Source organism: Taudactylus pleione, unplaced genomic scaffold (genome assembly GCF_031769625.1).
Source record: "Taudactylus pleione unplaced genomic scaffold, aTauple2 ptg000617l, whole genome shotgun sequence".
Lineage (NCBI taxonomy): Eukaryota > Metazoa > Chordata > Amphibia > Anura > Myobatrachidae > Taudactylus > Taudactylus pleione.
Window position 1 is genome coordinate 634,350 of NW_028285019.1, and position 13,846 is coordinate 648,195.

The window sequence follows — 13,846 nt, forward strand, 5'->3', positions numbered from 1 at the left end:
ATGACCAGTATAATATACATATACATATGACGAGTATAATATACATATATGTATGACCAGTATAATATACACATACGTATGACCAGTATAATATACAGTACAGATACATATGACCAGTATAATATACATATACGTATGACCAGTATATTATACATATATGTATGATTAGTATAATATACATATATGTATGACCAGTATAATATACATATACATATGACCAGTATAATATACATATATGTATGACCAGTATAATATACATATACATATGACCAGTATAATATACAGTACAGATACATATAACCAGTATAATATACATATACGTATGACCAGTATAATATACATATACGTATGACCGGTATAATATACATATATTTATGATCAGTATAATATACATATACGTATGACCAGTATAATATACATATACATATACAGTATGTATGACCAGTATAATATACATATACGTATGACCAGTATAATATACATATACATATACAGTATGTATGACCAGTATAATATACATATATGTATGACCAGTATTATATACATATACGTATGACCAGTATAATATACATATACATATACAGTATGTATAACCAGTATAATATACATATATGTATAACCAGTATTATATACATATATGTATGACCAATATAATATACATATACGTATGACCAGTATAATATACATATACATATGACCAGTATAATATACATATACAAAATGGCACAACAGTAGGTTATTATTTGTGCGCCTTGCTTTTCTACCGGCTGCTCAAGATATATAATGTGATTCACCAATCACAGCAATTCGTACAGTCAAGATGTATATATAAATTCAAGCGCACAGGTATGGCACAGTTCATTTATAAAGTCTCAGTTATGCAGCTCTGAAGCCTTTTTAAACAACCTTTTTTCTTCTTCAATAGTCCACCAATATCCAGCACCTGAAGTCCAATAAATATTCAATCTTGTGTAGATCTCCCTCTGTGAGCCTCGTAACGATTAACATGCAAGACAAAATATGGGGGGACCGTATCTGATGTAAAATCCTCAATTTATTGGACAATGTATAGTTAAAACATACAAATAAAAATGTGGCAGCGTACCAGAAACGACCTTTTTAGAAAGGCACATCAAACAGCATTGAGGGGTGTTGATGCTTCCCCTAGTAAGCAATACCTTTCTGGATCAGCCTCAGGATTCCCACAATTTGAATCATCAACGCGTTTCAACCACTGCAGTTGTCCTTATCAAGGTCGCTTCTGGTACGCTGCCACATTTTTATTTGTATGTTTTAACTAGGGAGATCTACACAAGATTGAATATTTATTGGACTTCAGGTGCTGGATATTGGTGGAAATAATTAGCAGACTTGGCTTTAAAAGAAGATTGCTTGATGAAGTAAAGGTGGACTATTGAAGAAGAAAAAAGGTTGTTTACAAAGGCTTCAGAGCTACATAACTGAGACTTTATATATGAACTGTGCCATACCTGTGCGCTTGAATTTATAATATACATATACGTATGACCAGTATACCGGAAACGCCGTGAAATCTGATAACCAGTACATCTTGCAGAATGCCATAATCTTATTAATAGTAAAGTTTGGAGCCCTTTATTCTGATGACCAGTATGCAGAGCGAGGCCTAAGAATCCGATGGCTAGTGCACAATACAGTGTCTGTTGTGGTGCCTAGTACATATGGGCACATTGATTTGGCCGATACTGAACCTCACTCTCGGTAAATTAAATCATGAATCTGGCAACCCCCTTCACCATTTACAAAATTGATAATGCAACCCAAAGATCTATGCCAACCCCAGGTTCACAGGACCAACACAGTAATTGAGGACTGCCGGATTGAAGGTCACATCCCTGTCTTCCCATCTCCTCTCCAATTATCCCTATAGCCTCCCCCTCCATGCATCTTGCATGACCAGCCAAGTAAAAGACCAACACTGGATCAAACAACAACCAAGCAGGGCTGATTTAAGTCCTGAAAATGAAAATGTTATCCAGCAAAGTTTGGTTGATCCCAAAAAAGTCCTCCTACCCCATCTTCACATCATATAGTTCTTGTGAAGCAGTTTGTAATAACTTTGCCAAAAGAAAGAGAGTGTTCTAAGTATCTGTGTACAATGTATCATTGACTGTTAGATGCAAAATTGAAAGAAGGCATTTTTGTTGGACCAAACATTCAAAAACTCTTAACAGAAAAAAGTTTGAAAAAGAAATGGAAACTGCTGAAAGAGAGGCTTGGAATGCTCTTAGGGAAGTTGTTGAGAAATCCTTGAAAAACTTCAAAGACCCCAACTACAAGCAAATAGCGTAAAACATGCTAGAAACATACAAGGGATTAGGTTGTTCAATGAGCATAAAAGTGCACTTTCTGAACGATCACTGGAATACTTCACCTGAAAATCTTGGAGCTGATAGTGAGGAGTAAAGACAAATTTTCCACCAAGACACAAAGAAGATGAACAACGATACCTGGGAAAATGGGAAACTACTGTTGGATGTGGCACATAGAAGAACCACGAGCAGTATATAGAAGAAAAAGTATCAAATGCAGCCTTGAAGGAAAGTAGATTAACTTGTATAAAGGCTTCTAAATGTAAGTAACATTGTAAAATGGTTCTTTGTTACATTTTGGTAATACATTTCACCAGAATAAAGGGCTGGCTGGCAACTTTCAGGTTGGGTGACGAAAAACATATATTGTTATATATAAAGTTTGGGTAGAGAGAGATTGCAATCTAATCTATTAGAATTTACACTGTGCATGTTCCATAAACAATTAAAAAAAACTGTTTTAAGCCCAGCATACCCCTGAAGAAGATTATTATTGGAATTGGAATGGACATCGGACAGGACATATTGTTAACTTGCTAAGATGTTTCAATAAAGTGCAACATTATATCAACTGAACAGTGAGTGCTGAACCTTTTTATTTACTAAATCTCTCTATATATAAAGTCCCTGGTTTAGGGGTCTGCCTATTTGTTCGGACTAATCTCTTCAACCACTTGTCGGATTTTGATGGGGTTTTTACTATTCTATACAGCATTGGTCAAGGAAGGTTTAGGTGTATGAACTATTAATCTGTGACAAAAGGGAGGCGAGCAGTGACAATTTTAGTAAAGCAAGTGACCGAAAAATCTTGCACCAAGCTGCTGTAAAGGAGATGGTCAGGGTGAAAAAAACAGCAAGAGACAGTGAGAGTCAATCAGATATAGCAATGTGCCCTGTTACAGCCTAGAGAGGGGAAAGAGTCAGGGACTGGCCAGGGTCACGTCTTAGGCAGACAGAGAGTGAGAGACAGCCTCTAATGAACCCATGATGATGCCCTCATACAGACACAGGAGCCAGAGGAGTCATAGCTATCAGGAAGTTAAAAACAAACAAACAACCATTGGAGCACCATCGAATGATTTCCATTTGATAGTGGCAAACATCGGACCACCACCATCAAATGGTAAAAACACTACCATCAGAACACAAACATCGATGGTTAGTAATCATCGGATTCTGATGTCCATCCCTACACCGAACCTGCAGGCAGACTCTGGCAACCACTCCTTCACCATGAAGTACTCCCTTTCCAGGGCTGTTCGTGCTAAGCCACATGCCCTCGATGAACAGGAGGCACCTCACATGGAAGTCAGCGTTGTTCTCGGACAGGGGCACCAAAGCGAAGAAGCTCAACAGGAAGACTAGTAAATACAGGGTACATTGTGCAAAGAGGACATTTCTCATCATCATGTTCAGCAGCTGGGGAGGGGTGCGCATGGAGGCTGCCCCAGCCCTGGGGACATGCTGCAGATAATCTGATCAGGCTTATGGTGCCTGCACTACAAATCTGTATGAGGCTGTTGTGAGATGCAGGGGGCTGTGATGACATGGCGTAGATTGGTGTAGATTGTTGTGAGATGCAGGGGGTTGTGATGACATGGCGTAGATTGGTGTAGATTGTTGTGAGATGCAGGGAGCTGTGATGACATGGCGTAGATTGGTGTAGATTGTTGTGAGATGCAGGGGGCTGTGATGACATGGCGTAGATTGGTGTAGATTGTTATGAGATGCAGGGGGCTGTGATGACATGGCGTAGATTGGTGTAGATTGTTATGAGATGCAGGGGGCTGTGATGACATGGCGTAGATTGGTGTAGATTGTTATGAGATGCAGGGGGCTGTGATGACATGGCGTAGATTGGTGTAGATTGTTGTGAGATGCAGGGAGCTGTGATGACATGGCGTAGATTGGTGTAGATTGTTGTGAGATGCAGGGGGCTGTGATGACATGGCGTAGATTGGTGTAGATTGTTATGAGATGCAGGGGGCTGTGATGACATGGCGTAGATTGGTGTAGATTGTTATGAGATGCAGGGGGCTGTGATGACATGGCGTAGATTGGTGTAGATTGTTGTGAGATGCAGGGGGCTGTGATGACATGGCGTAGATTGGTGTAGATTGTTATGAGATGCAGGGGGCTGTGATGACATGGCCTAGATTGATGTAGATTGTTATGAGATGCAGGGAGCTGTGGTAAGATGAAATTGCTCCCGTGTGAAGTCAGGGCGAGTCACTAGTATATATATCGTGCCCTTATATTAAGGTTGAATAGAAAAAAATGGAAATCTCCATAGAGTATTCCAAAGGGGGGGCAAGGTGTTTAAGGGGATAAACCTCAAAAGCGATTAGAGATACTGGGCTGAAATTTGGTACAGACAGGTAGAACTGGTCCTCAGTACTGTGTGCAAAATTTCAGGGCAAAATCATAAAAAATTTGGATTTGGGAGTAATCCGAAGCTCCAACTGTCACTTTTTTCTGACATTCTCAATTAGGACACTCTTTCTGCTGTTCTCTATGGGAGATTTTTGGGAAGGCATAACTCAGGGTAGGGGGCGAATTTAGACTTGGGGTTTGTTTTATTAGGTAGCTATTGTTCCAGAATAGGGCTTTTGGGGTTCAGGTAATTGAGAAAGTTACAGTTTTGAAACTATTACCTCACAAATCCACCATTATAGAGATAGGAAGTTTCAATTTCTTGCGCAGCCACAGTAGGAGCCTTCAGCAGATGTATTCCTGTGGCTTCACTTGGGTGCAGCAAGATGGCTGCCTTTTGCGGGTGGTAGCGGGGGTCGAGTCCGGGGTGGAGGAAGCCGGCATTTGCTGCGGCTGGGATGCGGGGATGGTAGCGGGCGTTAGCTGTGGCCGGGAACCGGGCACGGTAGCAGGCGTTAGCAGCGGTGGTGCGGTGGCAATGCGGGCAGCGGTGGTGCAGGCATTAGGACCCGGGGGAGGTAGCAGCACACGGATGCAGGCTCGGATCTGAAATATCCATAATACCTGCATCTGTGTTTAAAAACAAACAAACACAGAAGCAGGAATGGGTCAGTGAGACCCATCTTTGCTTCTGTGTTTAATTATGAAAAAACCTGTGTAAAAAAAAAAAAAATATGGCGTGGCCCCTTCCCCAAAACAACAACCAGCACCGGGCTTTTGAGAACCAGCCCTGGTTGCCAAAATACAGGGGACAAATGATGTAGGGGTCCCCTGTATTCAGCACAACCAGCACTGGGCCCTGAGCCGGCCCTGGTTCTGGAAATACAGGGGGAAAAAATGCGTAGGGTCCCCCTGTATTTACCAGAACCAGCACCAGACTCTTTCTAGCGAGGGGGTGATGCCAGAGCCAGGGGAGCCCTTACTCCGGGCCCCCCAGCGAAAGCATCACACCTGACCACTAGTCAGCCCAGGCAAGGGATCCCTGGGGAGCTGGGGACCCCCCAATAAAGGGGTCCCCCTCTCCAGGGCACCCCAGGCTCAGGCTGATAGCCCGGAGCTGTCCCCGGCACCCTAGGAGCGGTGGATGCCGGGTTGATAGTGTAAAGTGTGGTGCAAGTAAAGAGTTAAAATATTGTCTTTTGCTGTGGAACTACAGTTCCCAGCAAGCCTCCCCCACATGCTGGTACTTGGAGAACCACAAGTATCAGCATGCGGGGCTTTACGGGCCTGCTGGTACCTGTAGTTCCACAGCAAAAGCAATATTAAAAACACAGAACACACACACCGTAGAAAAGTAAAATTTTATTAAACCAAACACACACATGTATTCACACATACATACACACTATCTCACATACTCACCTAGTATCCCTGAAGCCAATCTGTCCTCTTCGCCAGTAGACACTCCAATGGAGTACCTGTAATAAAAATTCCATACTCACTTCCTCCTATGCGTGGATCGGTCCTCGTCGTTCCAAAGTAGGCAAACCAGGGTCTTGGCAAAATAAAAAAACTCAAATACGCAGACCCTCGTACATTAGTAGTGTCCTCTAAGGACACTAATACCCGAATTACAGCTCTGCCTGGGATTTCAGTTCAGAAATCCCGATGCGGAGCGCTCATTAGCTGAGAGAGGCGAGCCTATGTCATTTGTCCCCCCGTATTTTGGCAACCAGGACTGGTTCTCAAAAGCCTGGTGCTGGTTGTGCTTCATACGGGAGACCCCTACGTCATTTGTCCCCTGTATTTAGTACAACCAGTACTGGCTTTCCAAAGCCCGGTGCTGGTTGTTGTTTTTGTGGAGGGGCCACGCCATTTTTTCTATTTTACACAGGTTTTTTTTTTAATTACACAGAAGCACAGACTGGTCTCACTGACCTGTCCCAGCTTCTGTGTTTATTTAAATATAGGTATCACGGATCGTTCAGATCTGAGCCTGCATCAATCTTCTGCTACCTCCCCCAGGTCCTGCCGCCTGCCCTACCCTGAGTTATGCCTTCCAAAAAATCCTCCATAGAGAGCAGTAGAAAAGTGGTCCTAATTGAGTATCAGAAAATACTGACAGTTGGAGAATTAAATTACTCCCAAGTCCTAATTTTTTATATTTTTTCCCTGAAATTTGGCATGCAGCACTGAGCAACAGTTTTACCAGCCCATGACAAATTTCAGCACCGTACCTCCAATAGCTTTTTATGTGTAGCACCTTAAACACCATGCCCCCTCGGGATTTCGAGTTTTTTTCGAGAGGACCCCTACGTCGCTCGTCCCCTGTATTTTGACAACCCCTACATCACTCTGATTAGCCTGGTGCTGGTTGTGCTTAATATAGGGAACCCCTATGTCATTTGTCCCCTGTGTTTAGCACAACCAGCACTGGGGCTCCAAAGTCCGATGCTGGTTGTGCTGTGGAGGCACGTAATTTTTTTTTATATTACACATTCATTTTTTAAAACAATACATGGATGGATCTCACTCATACGTCCATGCATCTGTGTCTTATTGATTTGATTTTCTCAGGTGCATGCCCAGCACCAGTGAGTCCATTTGTCGCCCGCTGATGCTTCTGTGCACGCCTGTTGCTACCACTGTTCCGCACCTCCACTGCTGCCACTGCACCACACACCTACAGCCTGCTCTCGCAGCCGTCTCTCAGTTTGCACCCTTAAAACACCTCCTGTGTGCTGTCTGCTCCTCCACCCATGTCAGTGTACTATTTGTTGTTGTTCTGCCCTGCAGGTGGCCTGGTTTGCTCGTCAAAACCCTGATGGTTCATAAATTATAAAAAAGCAATGAAATTCCATAGACAAAAAACCTTACGGTTTTATATGTCCCATGAAGGCTTCTTAGACATGATCTGAAATTTCACAAAACCTACTGAATTTGTGCCACTCAAACTAGAAAAAGCAATGAAATTACGATCATTAAGGCTGATGCCTTAATGGACGTGTTCATTTCGCAATACAGATATGGTATGCCATCACACCCTGTGGTTAACTGCAGATTCAGCACTCTCACAGAATGAGATTGCTGTCACTCACAAAATGGTGGAGCTGCTAATTCACAGAATTGTGTGCTCATTGGAATACACACATGCAGTCTATGCAACTGAGGTTTGAGCAGTTATGTGGCTTCTACAACCCACTCAGTGCCCACAATCTTCCCATTCGATCACTACAACAATCTCATTGGCTTCCAACATCCTTCTCACTCCATACAGTTATCTCATTTAGAATACACGTTCAGCTCCCTTATTTTTAAAACTATCATACTTTGTCTATGCATGTACACTTTTTTCCCCTATATGCCTTCATGCTGCTATATATTCCCCAATCCATACTGCTGTGTGGTCTCCCAACTGTGATAGTCTGTGTTCTCTCAACAGCACCAATCTGTTTTTCCCCAGCCACACCGCCCTGCATCCATGCCTTCTCCACAGCCACGTTGCTGTCTTTCTTGCATTGTTCACAATTGTGCATGAATATAAATACAATAGGCAGGAGTCTATGGTGTCTGAGGGCCAGAATTATCATGCTGAGCTGGTGCTGGATGTTAGTATAACTAATTCCTCTATATATACGTATCTGTTGTGTTATCCAATAGCTCTTACTATAATCTTCTTAGGTATTGGTGGCCTAAAAGAATGTAGTAGAACTTTACATTGCATGTAGTCCTTAATCTAATGCACTATTGGACTGACTTTAGACTTATCTCTGTCTCCTTCTTTCTCTTCCACAGACACAGTAGCGCTGACTAGACCACTCCTCCTATGGGCTGGGCTGACTCTCACATTTCTCCTTCTCCAACCTGAGTTATAGACAGCACTCACTCTCCATATGCTCCCTCTAATATCTAGCTGCGGTCACCTCAGCGTCCCTCCTTCAATCAATTCCTGGTTTCCAGCTCTCCAGCACCAGGCACAGCCTCCTCTACTTAGGTAAAAAGCCATCACCAAGCCCTGGGAGAACTCAACCGCCAGCTCCAACTGTCCCTCTGCAAACTGTCAACGGCATCCCTTCAGTGCCAGGGATACTGCAATACTCCACAATCCTCCCAATAAATGATCCCACTGTTACCACTGCATATACATTACATTACACTACAGTGGCACACTAAACATAATTATAAATTATACCCAACTATAAATATACTATTTACATGCTTATCGGTGCCTATTTTAATATTGCAAGGTGTTACATTCTCCCCCTGGTGCTCAGGTACTGAAACAGATGTACTATGCATTTTCAGATCCAGAGCACCAATTTATTTATTTTTTTCATAAAATCACCAGTATTCCAAATTATCCAAACTCTAGTAAACACTTCCAAAATAGGGCCATGAATTTACAAAATGTGGCTGTATTACCCTTGGTACTTCTGCAGGTAATCCTAACTTTTCATAAGTAAATATCATAGGAGGCTTTTGCTCTTGTACTGGATGGTCACTGAGAATCCTCACTGGTTCCAGAGAGCTTACTATTTCTGAGACTATTGGTGAATCAGTATATATATTTATATATATATATATACACACACACACACGATGGGTTTGGTATGGGATGCCAGCACTCGGGAACTCGGCGATCACAATCTGTACACTGGCATCCCAACAGAATTAGGATACAGAAACCTCTAGGTTGGTATCCTAACCCTAACCCTCACTGAGTCTCCACAACCTAAACCTGACCTTCCCCCACTAGTGCCTAAATTTAAACACCCCCACCAGCAGCCTAAAATAATCCCTCCCTCCTAGTGCCTAACCCTAACCCTCACATAGTGCCTAACCCTAACCCTCACATAGTGCCTAACCTTAAACCTCACGTAGTGCCTAATCCTGACCCTCACTTAGTGCCTAACCCTCACATAGGGCAAAATGTAATAGGGTGAGAGTTTAGAAAATGTGAGAGTTTAGCAGTAAACTCTCACATTTGTTGAGTTTTATCTTCAAAATGGGAAAACATCTGGATGAGATTTTAAATCGTGAGAGTTTTCTAAGTCTAAAAAAACATGCAAGGTCGCTCTGTTACTTTGTTTTTGGCAAAGTTTAAAAAGTGTCAGAAACTCTCATTTTTCTAAACTCTCACCCTATTACATTTGTGCCTAACCCTAATCCTCATGTAGTGGTTAGCGTTACTGCCTCACAGCACTGAGGTCATGGGTTCGATTCCCACCACGGCCCTACCTGTGCGGAGTTTGTATATTCTCCCTGTGCTTGCGTGGGTTTCCTCCGGGTACTCCGGTTTCCTCCCACACTCCAAAAAATATACTGGTAGGTTAATTGGCTCCCAACACAAATTAACCCTAGTGTGTATGTGTGTGCGCATGTGATAGGGAATATAGATTGTAAGCCCCACTGGGGCAGGGACAGATGTGAATGGCCAAATAGTCTCTGTAAAGCGCTGCGGAATATGTGTGCGCTATATAAATAATTGGTAATAAATAAATAAATAAATAAAATGTAGTGCCTAACCCTATCCCTTATAGTGCATAACCCTAACCCTCATATAGTGCCTAACCCTAACCCTCATGTAGTGCCTAACACTAATCCTCACGTAGTGCCTAACACTAACCATCACATAGTGCCTAACCCTAAACCTCACATAGTGCCTAACCTTAACCCTCACATAGCGCCTAACCCTAACCCTCACATAGCGCCTAACTCCAACCCTCACGTAGCGTCTAATCCTGACCGTCACGTAGTGCCTAACTCTAACCCTCACGTAGTGCTTAACCCTCACATAGTGCCTAACCCTAACCCTCATGTAGTGCCTAACCCTCACATAGTGCCTAACCCTGACCCTCACATAGTGCCTAGCCCTAACCCACACATAGTGCCTAGCCCTAACCCACACATAGTGCCTAACCTTATTCCTGACATAGTGCCTAACCTTAACCTACACATAGGGCCTCATTCATAGTCGGTTGAAGCGGCCGCACAGTCGTACGGGAAAAGGGGCCGGATATGCAAATTATTCCCTCGCAAGTTGTGTCCCTAAGTTCGGATCGGTAGCTAGCCGACCAAGGGGAGGAAGCGGCCGGAATTCAAAAATATACGTCCCCTTCTAGTACGCATTGCACGTCATCTCCGGCCATATAAGGATTAATCGAGACCATCGGGAACCATCGGAACTGGTCGTAGAGCTTAAGGTTGACCATACCCTCTCTTAAGCTCTGCGATCATGTCAGTGTAAAAACCTCCCATGTCACATATGCCATGACGCTACTTTGTTAATAATGCACTCCCATAAACAGTATGCACTCCCATAAAACGCTGTTCGCATAATTAGGCATGCCTGCGTCCGGATCTCCACTCCCCCGTTTTCAAGCACCTTCCCCTGTTACCACCCACAAACGCCTCCATCTGTCACTCAAACTACCGACCTGGCTGTGTTCAAGGAGAGAGAAATTTCTGATCGTAGAGGCTAGTTTGAGCACGCACATTGCGAACATTACGCATGCGCAGTATAGCGAACATCGGTGGCATACGACCGTGTGGCCGCTTCGACCGACTCTGAATGAGGTCCATAGTGCCTAATCCTAACCCTCACATGCCTAACTCTAACCCTCACATAGTGCCTAACCCTGACCCTCACAAAGTGATTAACCCTGACCCTCACATAGTGCCTAACCCTAACCCTCACATAGTGCCTAACCCTAGCCCTCCCATAGTGCCTAACCCTAACCCTCACATAGTGCCTAACCCTAAACCACACATAGTGCCTAACCCTAACCCTCACATAGTGCCTAACCCTAACCCTCACATAGTGCCTAACCCTCACATGCCTAACCCTAACCCTCACGTAGTGCCAAACCCTCACCCACACGTAGTGTCTAACCCTCACCCTCACATACTGCCTAACCCTAACCCTCACATAGTGCCTAACCCTAACCCTCACATAGTGTCTAACCCTAACCCTCACATACTGCCTAACCCTCACATAGTGCCTAACCCACACATAGTGCCTAACCCTAACCCTAACCCTCACATACTGCCTAACCCTAACACTCACATAGTGCCTAACCCTAACCCTCACATAGTGCCTAACCCTAACCCTCACATAGTGTCTAACCCTAACCCTCACATAGTGCCTAACCCTATCCCTCACATAGTGCCTAACCCACACATAGTGCCTAACCCTAACCCTCACATACTGCCTAACCCTAACCCTCACATAGTGCCTAACCCTAGCCCTCACATAGTGCCTAATCCTAACCCTCATATAGTGCCTAACCCACCCATAGTGCCTAACCCTAACCCTCACATACTGCCTAACCCTAACCCTCACATAGTGCCAAACCCTAACCCACACATAGTGCCTAACCCTGACCCTCACTCAGTGCCTAACTCTGACCCTCACATAGTGCCTAACCCTCACCCTCACATAGTGCCTAACCCTATCCCTCACATAGTGCCTAACCCACACATAGTGCCTAACCCTAACCCTCACATACTGCCTAACCCTAACCCTCACATAGTGCCTAACCCTAGCCCTCACATAGTGCCTAATCCTAACCCTCATATAGTGCCTAACCCACACATAGTGCCTAACCCTAACCCTCACATACTGCCTAACCCTAACCCTCACATAGTGCCTAACCCTAACCCTCACATAGTGCCTAACCCTAACCCTCACATAGTGCCTAACCCTAACCCTCACATAGTGCCTAACCCTAACCCTCACATAGTGCCTAACCCTAGCCCTCACATAGTGCCTAATCCTAACCCTCACATAGTGCCTAACCCTAACCCTCACGTAGTGCCTAACCCTAACCCTCACGTAGTGCCTAACCCTATCCCACACATAGTGCCTAACCCTCACATAGTGCCTAACCCTAACCCTCACGTAGTGCCTAACCCTAACCCTCCCCCTAACCCTAGCCCTCACATAGTGCCTAATCCTAACCCTCATATAGTGCCTAACCCTAACTCTCACATAGTGCCTGACCCTATCCCACACATAGTGTCTAACCCTCACCCTCCCCCTAACCCCACTACTTACCTTTGGGATGCTGGCGGTCGGGATTCTGGCACCGGCTTCCCACGTACCGGTATTTAAACTACATCCCACACACAAGTAACACTCACCCCAACAAATTAACATTACTATCTGAAATATCAGTTGCTTCTCGTCCAAGTGTTACCACAATTTATTTTATGTCTAAAAATACTATTTTATTATACTACATGGCAGATTTTTGCAATAAATAAGGAAAGCAGAGAATGAATCAGTATTACACAGTTACAACGATTGACTGAATAGTTAGAAAATATTTTTATAAGAGTTAAAAGGGAAAAATCAGCTGCTGACCTTGTTTTATTTATCACGACAGCCTGACAGCTACGCAGGAAGTGTCATTAGCAAACTAAGCATGACGCAGGTATGGCACATATTCCATCCAACAACAAGACATGCATGCCATAGATAGACGCACTAGTTGCTGGGTCTATCTGTCATTCCAATAGCTGTAATCCTATATCACCCTTACAGTAATGTATCCTATCACTGCTCTGTGTATGGGAACCAGGCCAAGCAGCTGTAGGTGTCTTCCCTCTTTCCATTTGTACTTTCTATTACTCCCTTTACTGCAATAATATAATTTTATTACATAGTTACAACATTGTACATGACATGTGTATACACTTTATTATTCATTTTAGCCTTTAAGAATCCAGTTAATCAGTATTTGTCTTTTAAAAATCAATGGTGACCTGTCCCTCTTGTGGCATGTCACCCCCCACCCCCACCCTCTACAAAAAATGGGCCCCACTAGTACCATAGACTGCCATAGACTCCATGCCATAACCCCCATGCTAGTACCATAGACTCCATACCATTACCTCCATGCTAGTACCATAGACTGCCATAGACTCCATACCATAACCTCCATGCTAGTAACATAGACTCCATACCATAACGTCCATGCTAGTACCATAGACTCCATACCATAACCCCCATGCTAGTACCATAGACTCCACAACATAACCTCCATGCTACTGCCATAGACTCCATACCATAACCTCCATGCTAGTACCATAGACTCCATACCATTACCTCCATGCTAGTA

The 13,846-nt window shown here is 43.8% G+C and overlaps 1 protein-coding gene across 1 annotated transcript in view; it reads right to left on the reverse strand.

Annotated features, from left to right (window-relative positions):
• CD28 (CD28 molecule) overlaps positions 1 to 13,846 on the reverse strand; it is a 48,078-nt gene that overhangs the window by 18,550 nt on the left and 15,682 nt on the right. The window lies entirely within an intron of this gene.